This window comes from Carcharodon carcharias, chromosome 20 (genome assembly GCF_017639515.1).
Source record: "Carcharodon carcharias isolate sCarCar2 chromosome 20, sCarCar2.pri, whole genome shotgun sequence".
Taxonomy (NCBI): Eukaryota; Metazoa; Chordata; class Chondrichthyes; order Lamniformes; family Lamnidae; genus Carcharodon; species Carcharodon carcharias.
In genome coordinates, this window is record NC_054486.1 from 55,282,129 (window position 1) to 55,297,339 (window position 15,211).

The window sequence follows — 15,211 nt, forward strand, 5'->3', positions numbered from 1 at the left end:
AGCCTTGTTATCATACTTACACAATCAAACAGACTGACAACATTGTCCAGACTAATGTATGAACAATGGCATCCAGGGTAAGGATTGAAACCATGACCGGGACTCTCAACTATGGAGGGTGAGTAAAATGCGGCTGTTAAATTCACCACCCAACATACAACCAAACTTACCTTACTCTGCAATGGACGGTCAATTGGACATCACTCAATTTAATCCCCTGCTAAAGTTCAAATTTCCACCTGGTGTTCCACCAAAATCCACGTTCCTTCCAGGGCACTGCTGCCTTATATTCAATAGAAGAGCTGGAAATTAGACCAAAATGTGGATGTGCTTTCCTATGTTGCCCATTCCAGCAGAGTCTTGTTAAGCTTATCAAAAGTCATAAACCACATCCTTTGTGACTGTGATAAAAGTAAATTTTCCCACCTCAACCCTCTGCTTAGTCTGCAACTATTGCTATGGTTGACCACGCCAACCTCTTCCAACATCTCTTTTACCAGCTTGGGGTGACCACACTTACCAGCTTCCATTCTTATCCATCTAATCATAAGCAGAGAATCACACACAATGGCTTTTCCTACTCTTGCACCATTTTGTCTGGTGTCCCCCAAAGATTAATCCTTGGCCCCCTCCTACTTCTAATCTGCATACTGTCCTTTGGCACCATTATCTAAAAACATAGGATTAGTTTCCATGTGCACCCTGATAATACACAACTCTACTTCACCATCTCTCTGAATTCCTCCACTATTGCTAAATTGTCAGATTGCTTATCCAACAGCTAGTACTGCATGCACAGAAATTTGCTCCAATTAAACATTGGTTAGACCAGAGCCATTGTTTTTGGTCATCGCTACAAATTCTTTTTCCTAGCTACTGACTTGATTCAGTTCCCTAGCAACTGTCGAAGTTTGAACCAGACTGCTCGCAGTGTTGGTGTCGTATTTGATCCCGAGATGATCTTCTGACCACATAACTGCTTCATCAAAGTGATTGCCTCTTTCTGCTCCTGTAACATCGCCCAATTTTGTCTTTGCCTCATTTCATCTGCTGCTGAAACCCTCACTCATGCCTTTATTATCTCTAGACTTGACCATTCCAATACACCCACAGTCAGCCTCCCACATTCTACCCTCTGCAAACATGAGATAATCCAAATCTCTGCTGCCCTTGTGCCAAGTTTCTTTCATTCATTACCCTGTATTTGCTGACCTTTGTTGATTAAGCAATGCCTCTATTTTAAAATTCTCATCCTTGTTTTCAAGTCCCTCCATGACCTCAGCCACCTTTCCCCTAACTCCCCCAATGCCACACTCTCTAAGATATCTGTGTTCCTCTAGTTCTGGCCTCTTGAGGATACCCAATTTTAATAACTCCAGCATTCGCAGCCATGACTTCAGCTGCCTAGACCCTAAGGTCTAGAATTTTCTCCCTAAACCTCTCCAGCTTTCTACTTCTCTTCCTATGAGACATCATTAAAACCTATCTCTTTGACCAAGCTTTCAGCCGTTTGCTCAAATATCACTTACTGTGGATCACTGATAAATCTTCTTTATGACACAGGTATGAAGCAACTTGAGACATTTTATTATATTAAAGACACAATGTATGTTGTTGTTTTCATTGTCATTGTTGGTTGTTTTTAAGGGGATGGGAACTCCTTGGCCAGGAATTGACTAAACTCTGACCTGACAGAAGAGTGAGAGGCCAATACTCCAAGTGACTGCAGTCATTTAGGCTTGGCATATAGGCAGAAGCAGAGTCCAGCTGGAAGTCCAGGCCGGGACCATGGCCTGCATTCCTCCGAAGTTGCATCCTCCTTTTGACAGGCAGCCTAAAATCTCCCTAGCACTGCATATTCTTACATGCATTGTTTAAATTACGTAACCTCCCCATATCCCTATAATTAAGAGAACAGACAGGCCTTTCTGGGACTGCATGTGAATCCTGGTGCCAGGATCAAGGATGTAACTGAGCCGCTGCAGAGCAGTCAGAAAGGGAGGGTAGGAATGAACAACCAGTGGCTGCGGTCAATATCAGTTTCAATGACATAGGTTGAAAGTGGGATGTGGTCCTGCAGGCAGAGCTTAGGGGGCTAGGAAAGATACTAGCAAGTAGGATCTCAAAAATAGTCATCTTCAGATTATTCCCCAATACCAAATTCTACCGAGGATAGAAGTAGAATCAGAGATCAGATGAATGTATGGGATGGTGCAGGAGAGAGGGCTTTAGGTTCCTGGAACATTGGGGCCAGTTCTGGAGGAGATGGGACCTGTACAGGTTTGAGGGGTTGCACCCGAGCAGTGTCGAGACCAATATCCTTTTGTGGGTTTTGTGAGTGCTGTTGGGGAGGGTTTAAACTAACCTTACAGAAAATATTAACAAGGAAAAACAAAGTGCACAGATAATTGGGAATGACAGGTAACACTAGAATAGGAAATAATATGGTATTAGATGGAGTCTGAGTAACAGGGAATTAAATAAGTCAAAATTATATTTATTGTCCTCTCAGGGCGTTCCTGGTGGACAGTGGTTCCTCAGCTTGCCTGCCAGTGACACCACTGCCTGAAGTTGCCATGATGACTGAAGAGACCTGTGCAGCATGTCAGGGCCTACTAGGCCTCAGGCAGCCAGAGGGTGTCATCCCGGGACACAGGGCAGCAAGTTCAGCAGCCTGCTTCCATTTCAGCTGGCAGAAAAGAGGGATCACCATAGAAGTACAGGAGATTTAAGAAAACACACTCGATGCACTTGGGCCCCAAGGGTGATTAGAAAGTTAATGATTCATTGTTAATGCATTAAGTGTCTTATTTGGATCATGAAAGTTTCCATCTGGTGTTGAGGGTGATCGTGGTGTGTACGCTCACCATTTACATATCACAGCAGCAATAGGTGCTAGTAGATGGGGGGGACCTGTGCCAAGGCGAGTGACTGTGGTGTGCTTGGAGTGTGGGGTGTGTGGGGTGTTCTTTATTTGGCTGGATGGGTAAGTTTCAACTGAAATGCGTGAATATAAGTACTTCCCGAGTCTCTGTTCATGTCCTCCAAGTGGCCCCTCATGACTATCAGAATTCTGCTGCTCGTCATCAGCTTTCTCATCTTCCTCTGCTTTTGAAGGTGCCTCATAGTCCTTCATCTTCAGCAGCCAGTGAACATCCCCCCTCTGCAACATCAGACTGTGCAACACATACCGCCAGCATACCAGCACGATCTGAGAGACCCTCACTGGGACATAATGAAATGCCCCATCTAATCAACCCAGGCACCAAAACCTCACTAGATCAATGGCCTGTTTGAAGGTCGCTCTGGTTGCAGTGCAGCTGGTGCTGCAAGGTTTCTCTGCCTCAGTCTTGGGTTCCTCACTGGTGTCAGTGGCCATCTCCTCAGTGGGTAACCCTTGTCAGTAAGTACCATCCTTGCAGATGTGGAGGGGGAGGTTGAAAAGATGTGGTGTCTGGGAGTGCCAGAGATTGTAAATATCATATTTAATATCATATGGCTGTACCTGGGGAAATGAGCTCACATGTGCAGGATCTGCTGATGGTGGTTGCAGGGGAGTTGGATGTTGACAGAATGGAATCCTTTCCAGTTAATGATGACTGCTGGTTGGCCTATGGGAGCCTTGATGGCCACATGTGTGCAGTCTATGAGGCTGGGCGCCTGGGGGAACCCAGCCGTGGTGCTGAGCCCTCGGGCTCTCTCAGCTTGACTGTTTGCTTTGGTTTGGAAATTGCTGTGCTGGTTGGCCCACCTGAAGAGGGGATCTGCCACTATCTTGATGCAGTGATGTGCAGCTGATCTGGAAATGTCACACATGGGCCCCTGTGGACTCCTGGATTGAACCTGAAGCATGGAAATTCAGGGCATCGGCTGACCACCAATACAACTGGAGCTCACCTCCTCCACCATCATGGTGCGCATATTGGGCATGGCCTCACGGGAGAGGTTCAGCATCGGCAACACTGCCACTCTGACATCTGGAGGTATTTCATCCTTTGTTTGTATACTCCAGTGATAGGGCACCTTTGTCTCTGCACTGCTATTTTGATAGTGCTCTGCAGCCTTATGTCACTTCATTATCACCCGGCTGGCCCTGCAGGTGATTAGGAGGTTGCTGCTATCCTAATAAAAGCAAAATACTGAAGATGCTGGAGATCTAGAACAAAAACAAAAATACCTTGAAAAGCTCAGCAGATCTGACAGCATCTGCGGAGAGAGATACAGTTGATGTTTCGAGTCCATATGACCCTTCATCAGAACTAAGACACATAGAAATGAGATGAAATATAAGCTGGTAGAGGGGGGTGGGACAAGTAGATCTCGATATGGGGCCAGTGATAGGTGGAGGCCAAGAAGAGATTGCCAAAGATGTCATTGACAAAAGGACAAAGGGGTGTTGATGGTGGTGATATTATCTAAAGGATGTGCTAATGGGGACATTAAAGGTAGGAAGCAGGACAAGCTAGTGGCAGATGGGGGTGGGATCGGGGGAAGGGATCGAAATGGGCTAAAAGATGGAGATGAAACAATAGATCGAAATAAATTTAAAAATAGGAGGGAAAAGAAAAATATATTTGTTAAAAAATGATAAATTATTGGAAAAAGGGGATCAGAAAGGGGATGGGGATGGAGGAGAGAGTTCATGATCTGAAATTGTTGAGCTCAATTTCACGCTGGCTGGTCAATTAACGGCCTGCCAGTGTGAAAGGCACGACAGAAGGCTCAGCGCTGCCGGGATGGGGGCAGGAGGGGGGCAGGCACTGAAGTCAGTGTGGGCACAGGGGAGCATGGAATGAAAGTTCCCTGAAGGCAGAGAGCTACCTGAGGGAGCCGAAGAATTTAAGTTGAAGAAAAACAGATTTTAAAATCTGCAAAAAATGCCCATGCATAAGAATGAATAAACATACCGATGCTGAAATTTGTGTCCAAACATTTTTATCTTTTTTAAAATTAATTGAAAAATACAAAGGTCGCCTTGCCAATTCACCTGCCCGCCAACCATAATGTTGGACGGACAGCGAAAAATCACAATTAATTGCAGCGTTAATGGGCTTAAAAGCTCTCTTAAATGTCTGCGGATGTGCTGCCGACTCTCGTGTGCACCTGCCAATCAAAATATCACATGATTGTGTGATGATGTCAGGAAGCTCACCCGATGTCACCGTGCACTATTTTATGCTCGAGTGTCGGGTGTGCGCCCGCATGCTTAGCGAAAAATTCTGCCCCATGACCCAATGCCATCCCACGCAATTTTACGACTCCCCGGCCCTTGCCTCTATTACCTTCTGTTTCTGCACTCTAAAATCCCAGCAAGAGTCATCAGAAAATGTCCCTCGCTGTGCACATAGCTTCACTGGATATATAACTCTCAAAGTCCCCATGGAATCATCAGTGAATGACCCTCATATGCGGTCATTAATCAGATCAATAACATTTGCTCATCGGTCAGCAAAAACTATTTAATGATCCATGATGTATGGATTCTGGGACAGTAATTGATTAATTCCCATCAATTGCTCAAATGCTGACATAAATTACTGCTCCAAATACCAATGGTTTTATTCATGTCGATTATTTTAGTCCACCTGGGAAATATAATTGCTCACAATGCACCAATATTCTTCCCCTCAGAAGGCTGATTTATTAACCTTAAAATCTAATTTTGCACCCCACATTCCACTGCCCACTGCCCCCCACAAACGTCCTCCCCCCTTGACATCATTGATTCAAGTTACAGTTGGACAACTTGCCGGGTTTAAAAGGATCAGGATTTAAACTTTACATTATTGGGAATTGATTGCAATAAAATGGATCTGAATGGGAAGTTGGAATTGGGTGCTTGTAGCAGGTCATATATTTGATCAACTCTATTTAGAAGACATGGCTTTCTGTTGGCACTGAATGGTCCACCTCTTCATATTTTCTTCCTCCCTTGCTATTTCTAATTTACATTTGAACATTTTCAGGAAGTTTTACGAAAAAGTATACTCTGTTCATAACGCAATGTGTCAATTAATATTGCCCATGGTCAGGGTAGCGGTACCCTCAATGCAATAAGCTTATGAAGATAAATGAACTATTAACAGTATAAGCTAATCATTATAGTACACAAGAGCCAAAAGCACACTGCCCTGTTCATCAGCATCGTCTTAACAATTGAAAAAATGCAGGAAATAGAAAATCCCTCCAACATGGTTCCTCTGCCAAGCAAATCATCATGTACTTTACTAATTTACCTCTGTTACCTTTGAGATATAATTTAAGCATTTAGACTAATACAAGTTCCCACTTATCTAAGTCCAAATAGCGTTGCAAACTTGTATGCTTTCTGAAACCATGTTCTGTGCTGCTCTTTGTAGCTGTCCTCTCTCATATGATGGAATCACTAAATCATAAAGTGGAGCAGCACAGAAGGAGGATTCAGCCCATTGTGTCTGTGCCGGCACTTTGAAAGAGCTATCCTATTAATACTCATTTCCCTGCTCTTTCCCTGTAGCCCTGCAAATTTATTTCAATTCCCTTTTGGAAGTTATTACTCAGGCTGCTTCTGCTAGCCACCCTTTCACTTAGCCCATATCCAAATCATAACAACTTACAAATCCCAGGGTTAATTAAATCTCTTTTAAAAGAGATAGACGAGTTGTATTTATTCTTTTCCTACACTCAGTGCATGCCATCTATCCACATGCTTCTCTTTCTCATCTTTATCTGTACTTTCCTTACAACATTTGTGTTAGAAACTGGACCATCAGTTTATCACCATTCCATGATTAAGAAAGCAGAAAACAAAACAAGAAAATACAGATTTCAGCAGACAACTTAAAGGTTTCAGTGCAATTTTATTTGTAAGTCTTTCAAATTACTTCAGAACAAAGAAAAAATGAGAAACACCAAGAACTAAACAAACGTGTTTAAAATATATCGATTTTGGAGTAAAAAAATCACACAATTGCCGGCCATTATTGTTCAGTCTAAGTGGCAGCATCATGAAAATTAACACAAATACAGAGAATGGCAATCATCATTGATTTTAATGGACTGCAGAGCTATAATATATATCCTCTAAACTGATTGCAGTGATATTGACTATGGTGCAGCATCAACATCCCAGAAAAATATGGACTAGCATAAGTAATGACATAAGCCACTTGCTCCATAATTTTCATCTTTTATACCATTTAGGGGGCCCAAAACTGTAAATACGCCATGTCAATGGTGCAAAGCTGCAGGAAAATCTTGGTCAGTAAAGTACCTTCTCTATTAGCAAATCATATCTGAAAAAAAACTTGACTCCACGGGCTAGATTTTCACTTTTGGAATGGAAATCTAATTGCCTGCCCACCTGACATCAGGAATGGAGTTGGGATACTAGGACACTAGCTGACCACATAATCATTGGGCCCCATTCAGCCCTCCATGTAGGCTGAAAATTCAATTGTGAAGCGCCCATATTTTCAGCACTATGGACATTATTTTGGGCCCAAAATGGCGCTCATGTCACGCACGTGTGCTCACATGTCTGGCGTTGGTTGCTTTAATGCTGTTTTGGACAGGCCATGGTATGGGTGCTGGGAGCATGTGCTGGAAGTTTGCAGAGTTGGCAGATCATGAATTCAGTCAGTGTGCAAGGCAAGGCAATGCCCATCATCCTGGCTGCAGGCATGATGCCTTTATTCTCACCAATCTGCTGGACCATCAGTATTTGAGGCACCGTAAGAAACCAGAGGCTACTGGGCAATAAGGGCTATCCGCTGACCACCTTTTCATGAACACATGGGCAGAATGCATATAATGACAGCCATGCTGGCACACACATGTTATTAATCAGGCCATTAAAGTACTTCATTTTGGAATGAGAGGTATCAGAGTCAATTAACCCCTTCTTCTCAAATTCACAAATGATTTTAAGTGATACCCTTATTGGTAATAGTAGTTTTATTTTATTCAGTATAAGTAAGCCTTGATACATCCTAATGTCCGAGCAGCAGTATCAAAGCGCAGCAGCATTATCATTACACCGTGAGAAGAAGTGGATCTCCCCATGTAACTACCCACTGGTTGTGCCCCAGGTATTATCAGTATCAGTCAATATGACACGTAAAACCTCTACAATCTCTGTGCTCAGGAAATTCCTTCTTACATTTCCTTTACACAGGAAAGTCTATGGAGGCCTATTTAATCCAATCATTACCTTACTATTATTTGACCAGCTCAATTAAAGATGTCATTCAGCATCTGCCTGTCCAAACCAGGTCAGAGTCTCCTGATTCCTAACATCATCTTTCTTCTTCCTACTCTAGGATCTTATCAATACATTGGCATTCCAATGCCAGGCTTGGCTAAAGGGAGCAAAATATGGCCTTGGGTAGTCAATGATTTTATATTGGTTCTACCCTTATCTGGGCCTCTGTTCTGCTAAGGTGTTTATCTTTTACTTCTCATGCAGCAGGCTTCCCTATTCATGTTCTGCTCGATTTCTGCTGAAGTTGACTTTTCTATCCACTCGGTCGATGAAGGTTCAAATCACAATTCTCCAACAATTCACCTCTCAGTGCCTGTTATCCAGGGCATATTGCAAGCAGGAATAAAAGAGATAGTTCAGTACAAGATTGCCATATCACAACTAATGAAAATTCTAATTTACAATCAATCATGGTATTTAAGTTATCTTTCAATAATTAGCAAGAAAATCCGATGTCGACATTTTCCAGGATTCTTACAGTCTAGCCCTTTGAGGGGGAGGAGCAATCTCTGACACTCACTCCATTATTTTCCAGTTCTGTCCTGACTGTGCCTGGAGTGACAACTGCATGATCTTTACTCCTTTTGCAGGAGGGCCATTTTAATAATAATATTAATTAAATGATAATTCTGGGTTATTAGCATGTTGACTACGTACATACATTTCAAGCAATAGATGATGATATGGACAAGGAAAATCATAACATATTGTACAGAAGGCTGCAGTTACCATATCATCAATAAATCACGAACTTTAAGAGTCTCCAGCTCTCACTTCAGCCTTAACCATTTTGTAGATAGTTCTTACTAAGTATTTTTCCTCTCTTGGCCTCTGTTTTCTTTCTCCACATTCCATGCCCCTCTTTATTTTAATTTGACTCACTCTGGCAGGTGTCAGTATGTTTAACTTTATCCTGATTGCTTCAAAGTCAATTTCTGTGTGGAATATGTGTCAATGTTCATTTAAAAATTTGTCTCAATCTACTGGCCACATTAACCATTTCATGTTGTGCTGTTGTCAGTAGGTTGAGCTTGCCTAAGACAGGTTCTGCAGTGCAAGTTCACCATGTATTTCCACATGTTTGTCACTTCACCTGCAACAAAAAACATCTGCATACTTAGATATTCCAATATCATGTCAAACATGGCTTCCAATAGAAGCTATTCTTGGACTTTCGGTTGATCTGATCTAAAGATCAGGGAAGGGGCTGAGTGGTTGTCTGGATATATTTGCTTACCTCAGCCTGCATGGTCCCAATGCCGCTGGTAGTGGCTAGACTATCAAATGTAGTTCTCTTAAAAGATTTGCAGGCAATGACAGAAACATATCTAAGCGAAAGCTATCACTATACTATCTCACTTACACTTTCCTAAATTTCACTACAAAACCATGGTTACCAGATATTCTGTTGGACTGTGTCCAAGTGATTTTTCCAATTCCCATTTGGCGATGTGATTCTTTTTTCTCTTTCACCTTCCTCAATCATTTCCTCTCACGCTACTTTACATATCCCATCCAGTACCATTCCATCCCATTCATGTTCTCTGGAGGAACATCACTGTCCAATACAAAATTCTCAGCACCTTCCTCTTCTGTGCACTGCAGCAGTGTTACTGCAGGGACTCTCTAGGCCAATCAGATTGGCTGGCAGCTCTTCAAAGTGGGGCTTCCTCCCAAGTGAAGAAGTTCAACCTGCAACATATTGACACTCATTTAACCGTAAATTAACTGTGGGGAACTTGGAATCAGCAGGGATGTGTTCCCCACCAACAAATGGATGGTGAGAATGGAGAACCTGCCATTTGAAAATTTCAGGCCCATATCTTACCTGCTCTGCTCTCTGTAACTGACCACAATGGTGTCCACTTGATCACAATGCAAACATAAAACTAAATAAACATTTCAAACCAACTTCTATCATTCAAACCATCCAATATTGCATACAAAAATCAACAATCATTCTTCATTCCCTTAGTGCCTGCCTTTTGTGTGTCTTTGATTGTCCCAGTGCTCTATTGCAGTGCTGCACTGGTGGCTGAAGCATGGCTGGTGGAAGGCTGCTGAATTGCAGATAATCCTTCTGGCCCTACAGAACTGGCTTTGAACTGTGCCATCTTGGCATGGGCAGCAGTAATCTGGCTGGCTGTCAAGTGGCAGCAAGAGCACTGACATAGTGGTAGGGGTGGGAGGATCAATGCTGACATCCTGAGAGATGGCAGCGGGTTTTTGCCTCATGAAGCCACTGTCACTCACCTGGATGGTACCTTAGCAATCCTGGTTACCTTATTGTTGGGCAGATTGTTGGACTGTTGTGAGAGGCTGCAATCTCCTTTGACAACTGATATCTGTAGCCAGGATGGCAGCAGTCTGAGGTTTTGAATGACTTTAATCTGACATTCCACTGCAGCACTGAGATGATGGGTGGCTTCTCTTTGGTTTGCAATGGAAGCTGAGTTATCAGCCCTCCAACGTTGCATCATGCTTGGATCTACAAGTATGGTAATGGAGTTGGTCGCCACTTCCACACTGGAAATGATGGGTTCCAATGTCTGCATAAAGCCATCTGCAAGGTTGGTGATAGAGGCCACCATGGCAATGACAGCAGGCTTCTTGGCAAGCCTGCCAATGCATCAAGCATTTCTGTATGCATACCCATGAACTTTTTCTTGTTTGCTGCCCCATCAAATTCATCATCTGAATCCCTTGGAGCAGAATTTGCATGCAACCTTACCATCTGGTGAGCTGGCAACTGCACTACCCATTCCCTCTCTCCTGCTATCTCACACATCCTGTCTTTAAGCTAGTCTCTAAATTGAAGCAGTTTCATTATCTCAGCTGTTGGGCTGTGAGTATTGGAGGGAGTGATGGGGTTCCTTCATTATCATACTCTTCTTTCCCTTCCATATCTTCCCCCTGTGGCACTGCTTGGCCAAGGTGTAGTTCTTTGATATCTAAAATGAGGAAGGCACAAGGGTAGAGTGGAGGAATGGCAGTGGGGGGAGGGATGGGCAAAGCCAAGAGGTGCTTCCTTAAAACATTTACAGCTTCTAAATCAGAACAAATTATGGGATAGGAGGAAAGTGGGATGTGAGAAGGAGGATTAAGAATAAGCATTCCATTGTCTTCAAGGGCTTGAGCCCTACCACAGGCCAAGATCTGAACAATGGCTGTTTTAAAAACAGCCAGCACAGTGTACCCAATGTGGTTTAGGACTCTAGCCTGTGCTCCAGTTAGTTCCTGCAGCCTGTTGTTTTTGCACCACCTGTCCTGCAAGATAGAGAGAAGTCTGTGAGTGAACGTGCTGCAATCTATTTGGTGATGTCATGGTTAAATAGCTCACAGTGTGCAGGTTGTGTACAGCACTGCTAAATGTATGAGGCTGAGGTGAAACTATGGGAGGAATTTTCCTGGCCCCCACAGTGGGTTTAATAATGGGCGGGGGGGGGGGGGTGGACAATGCGCCGGAAGCTTAAAAATTCTCGCTGGCGTTAAATGACAACGGGAACTTGCGCTCCTGTCCGCCATGGCGGGTTGCCATGCCTGCCAGAGGCCAGTGTGAAACCAATTTGCATCCCATTAACACGATACAGATGAAGGCCCAGCTGGAATCAATGCCCCGCCCGGTTGTCTGCACCGCCAGCGGGAAATCACACCAATCCAGAACAAGCCTGGGCCAACATGGCGTGTACATGTTGGCACTTACCTGAAAAGGGCAGCTTGCGCATGTTGGAAGAGAAGATGGGGGCCTCCAGCGACAGGACTCTGGAACATCACGTGCAGCAGTGGGCGGGTGGACCATCAGTCACGTGGATCTTCTCACTGCAGCAGGAAGTCGATCTTCAAGCAGCAGGTGGGCAGCTGCAGGAGGTACTGTTGGGCAGTGATGCTCTATGTGGGGTCATGGAGGGGAGGTGGGGTGGTGTTAACTGGGCCATTGTTGTCTCTTCCTCAGGATATATCCATTGCTAAAATGACTTCTAGCATCTACTCCAGTCAAAATGCACCTCCTTTAAGAGATTTTGCACCGTGTTTATTTTGTGTGAGATTTTGCACCCCCTGTTCAGGCCTGAAGTGATTCAACAGCATGCTTAGTGCTAACTGCGTGCTGCAATCATTTAAATGAGAAGGAAGCACAAAGTTTGTATGCTATTTGATTCAGAAACAACGGGCACGGGTTAACTGTGCAACACAATTCCCATGCTGGTTTTGAGCCTATCAAATTTTGTGACTGTAGCCTGCCAAATAGAGTAATTGATTATTACACAGCTTAAAATGGGAACCAGGCTAAGAAATCAATATCTGTGGAGAGAGAAACATCATTAACATTTCAGATTGGTGACTTTTCATCGAACAGGAAAGTGTTAGAGATACCATTGTTTTAACCAATTACAGAAGCAGAAAAAAGGGGACGGGGAGGGAAGGGAAAGTCTATCCTTGGTTGAGGAAAAATAGAAACATGTCAGAAATGCCAGTGTAGAAGGTCATGTTGTCAGAATAAATGTGATGGAGATACAGAAACTGAGAAAACTAAGTGGATCAAGAAGCAGGATGGGAAGAGATGGTCAAGGTGGCTATGGGAGTTTGTGGAGCTTAACCCCAGAAACGGAGACAGGAAATTCGAGGATGGGATGAATTAGAGATGGAGCATGTGAAGATGAAAGTGGAGCAGGGTGGTGTGGGTGGGCAGAAATTTTCTCTATTTCTATTTCTGGGGACAGGCTGTTGGTCAATATCTATTGTAAGTCCACTGACTTTCACAGTTACCTTGACTGAAATAAAATAAATATTCCTGTCACTTAAAGCTGTGATGGATGTCAAAAAAAAACTAACTCCACAATGGTTGCACTCTACTTTTATGTTGAAGGATACCCACGTGGTTCTCACTCATCTATGTACTTCTCCAACTTAGAGTATCTCATGACTTTACTTTGCAGGACAGGGCTCTCATAACAGAAGGAAACAGAATCAAAGCTGCAAAGGAGTGCTTTGGTTTGTGGGAATCCACATAATACCAACAAGTCACACAGGAAAATAAATAGGGTAGGAGACATGGGGAGGATTGATGGCTCCAAAAAGGTCATGTTGCAGGTCTGGGTTAAAATAGCTCACAGGAGCTGACATTACACAGGAAAAATCAGCACAAATAGATCTACCCCGAGGGATTTTGAGTCGGGCTTACTGGGTGAAGCACAAGACAAGAGTGAGCAGGAGCAGGTGGGTGATGACAGAGGAGCCCACTGGGCAAAACACCAGCCAACATCCATCCTCTGCTGTAGTTCACTGAGACCACAGTACCTTACCTTTGAGAAAAGCAGACGGAGAGATGGACCTCTGGGAGATAGACAGAGCAGGGAGGGAATAAATACAGCCCGGGGAGCAGGGCCTTCATCACTCACCTTCGGGAAGAGCAGAAGGAGAGGCGGATCTGTCAGCTGCTCAGAACCAGCCTGTGCTGCTGTTCGAAAGGAGAGTGAAAAAAAACAAATCGTGACATCACAGGGAAGCAGCAATTTGATTGGTTGTAGACAAAGCTAGCTGTTTGGTGAGTATCTGGTGACTATCTTGTATCTAGTAAGTATTTAAGGTTTATTCTATTCCTAGGATTTAGAATAAAATAGGAACTGTACTTTTTGGCAAGGTTTATTAAGTAGGACCAACTAAAATAATTTTCTATTTAGAGAAAACAGCGAGAGTTCAGGGGATAAAACAGCAAAAGTTCAGGAGATAAGCAGCCGAGTGGAGAGACAGTTGGGAATTGAAAGCAGTGTGAGTATAGAAACGTACATTTCTAAACAAGCACACGGAACGGAAGCATTTAATAGGCACAGGAGAGGAAGCTGATTTTTGAGTAAGGACGAAACATTTTGAATTTCTACTGGTTTATAGTTAATAGCACAAAAGTAAGGTTAAAGCAAGTAAAAGTAACTAAAGTTTAAGTGAAAAAGTGATTTAAAAGTTTAAGGTTAAGGCATGCCAGGACAACTCAGCCAAGCGGCATGCCTGTCCTGTGACATGTGGCGAACCGTGGACACTTCCCTTGACCTAGACAAGCCCATGTGCAGGAAGTGTCACTGGCTGCACAAGCTTGAGCTTTGCGTTTCAGAGCCTGAGCAGTGGCTGGAGTCACTGAGGTACATCTGTGAGGCAGAGAACAATGTGAATAGCATGTTCAGAGAGGTGGTCACGCCACAAATTAAGGGCAAGTAGGAAGATAAGGAATAGGTGACCGCCAGGCCGTCCAAGAGAAACAGGCAGGTAGTGCAGGAATCCCCTGAGGTCCCACTCACTAATTGGTTTTTCATTCTGGACATATGTGAGGTCGATGGAACCTTGGGGGCGGTGCAGCAAGAGGCAGCACGGGTGGCCCAGCTGTACAGGAGGGGAGGAAGAAGAGTAGAAGGGCAGTACTGATAGGGGTAAAAACAAAAAATTGCAAATACTGGAAATCCAAAACAAAAACAGAAATACCTGGAAAAACTCAGCAGGTCTGGCAGCATCAGTGGAGAAGGGTAAAGTTGACGTTTCGAGTCCTCATGACCCTTCAACAGAACCATTCTATTGAAGGGTCATGAGGACTCGAAACGTCAACTTTGCTCTTCTCCGCCGATGCTGCCAGACCTGCTGAGTACTGATAGGGGATTCTTTAGTTAGGGGAGCAGACAGGCATTTCTGTGGCTGTCAATGTGATTCCAGGATGGTTTGTTGCCTCATTAGTGCTAGGTAAAGGAAGTCACAGAATGGCGGCAGGACATTCTTGTGGGGGAGAGCGAGCAGCCAGAGGTTGTGGTCCATATTGGTACTAACGACATAGGTAGGAAGGGGGATGTGGTCCTGCAGTTTGAATTTAGGGAGTCAGGTTAAAAATTAGCAAGCAGGACCTCTAAAGTAGTAATCTCCTGATTACTCTCAGTGCCACGTGCAAATAAGTACAGAAATAGGAAGATAAGACAGATGAATGCGTAGCTGGAA

General features: G+C 43.9%; 1 long non-coding RNA gene across 3 annotated transcripts; it reads right to left on the minus strand.

Annotated features, from left to right (window-relative positions):
• Positions 1–6,822: 6,822 nt before the first annotated feature.
• On the minus strand, positions 6,823–13,699 carry LOC121292858. 3 transcript variants are annotated; one of them, XR_005946354.1, is made up of 2 exons: positions 13,639–13,699; positions 6,823–9,934 (listed from the first exon to the last, which is right to left on the minus strand). It is a non-coding gene; the product is annotated as an uncharacterized LOC121292858 (long non-coding RNA). The 3 variants fall into 3 exon arrangements; XR_005946352.1 differs by having other exon boundaries at positions 13,543–13,668; XR_005946353.1 differs by lacking the exon at positions 13,639–13,699 and adding an exon at positions 11,946–12,535.
• Between the last annotated feature and the right edge of the window lie 1,512 nt (positions 13,700–15,211).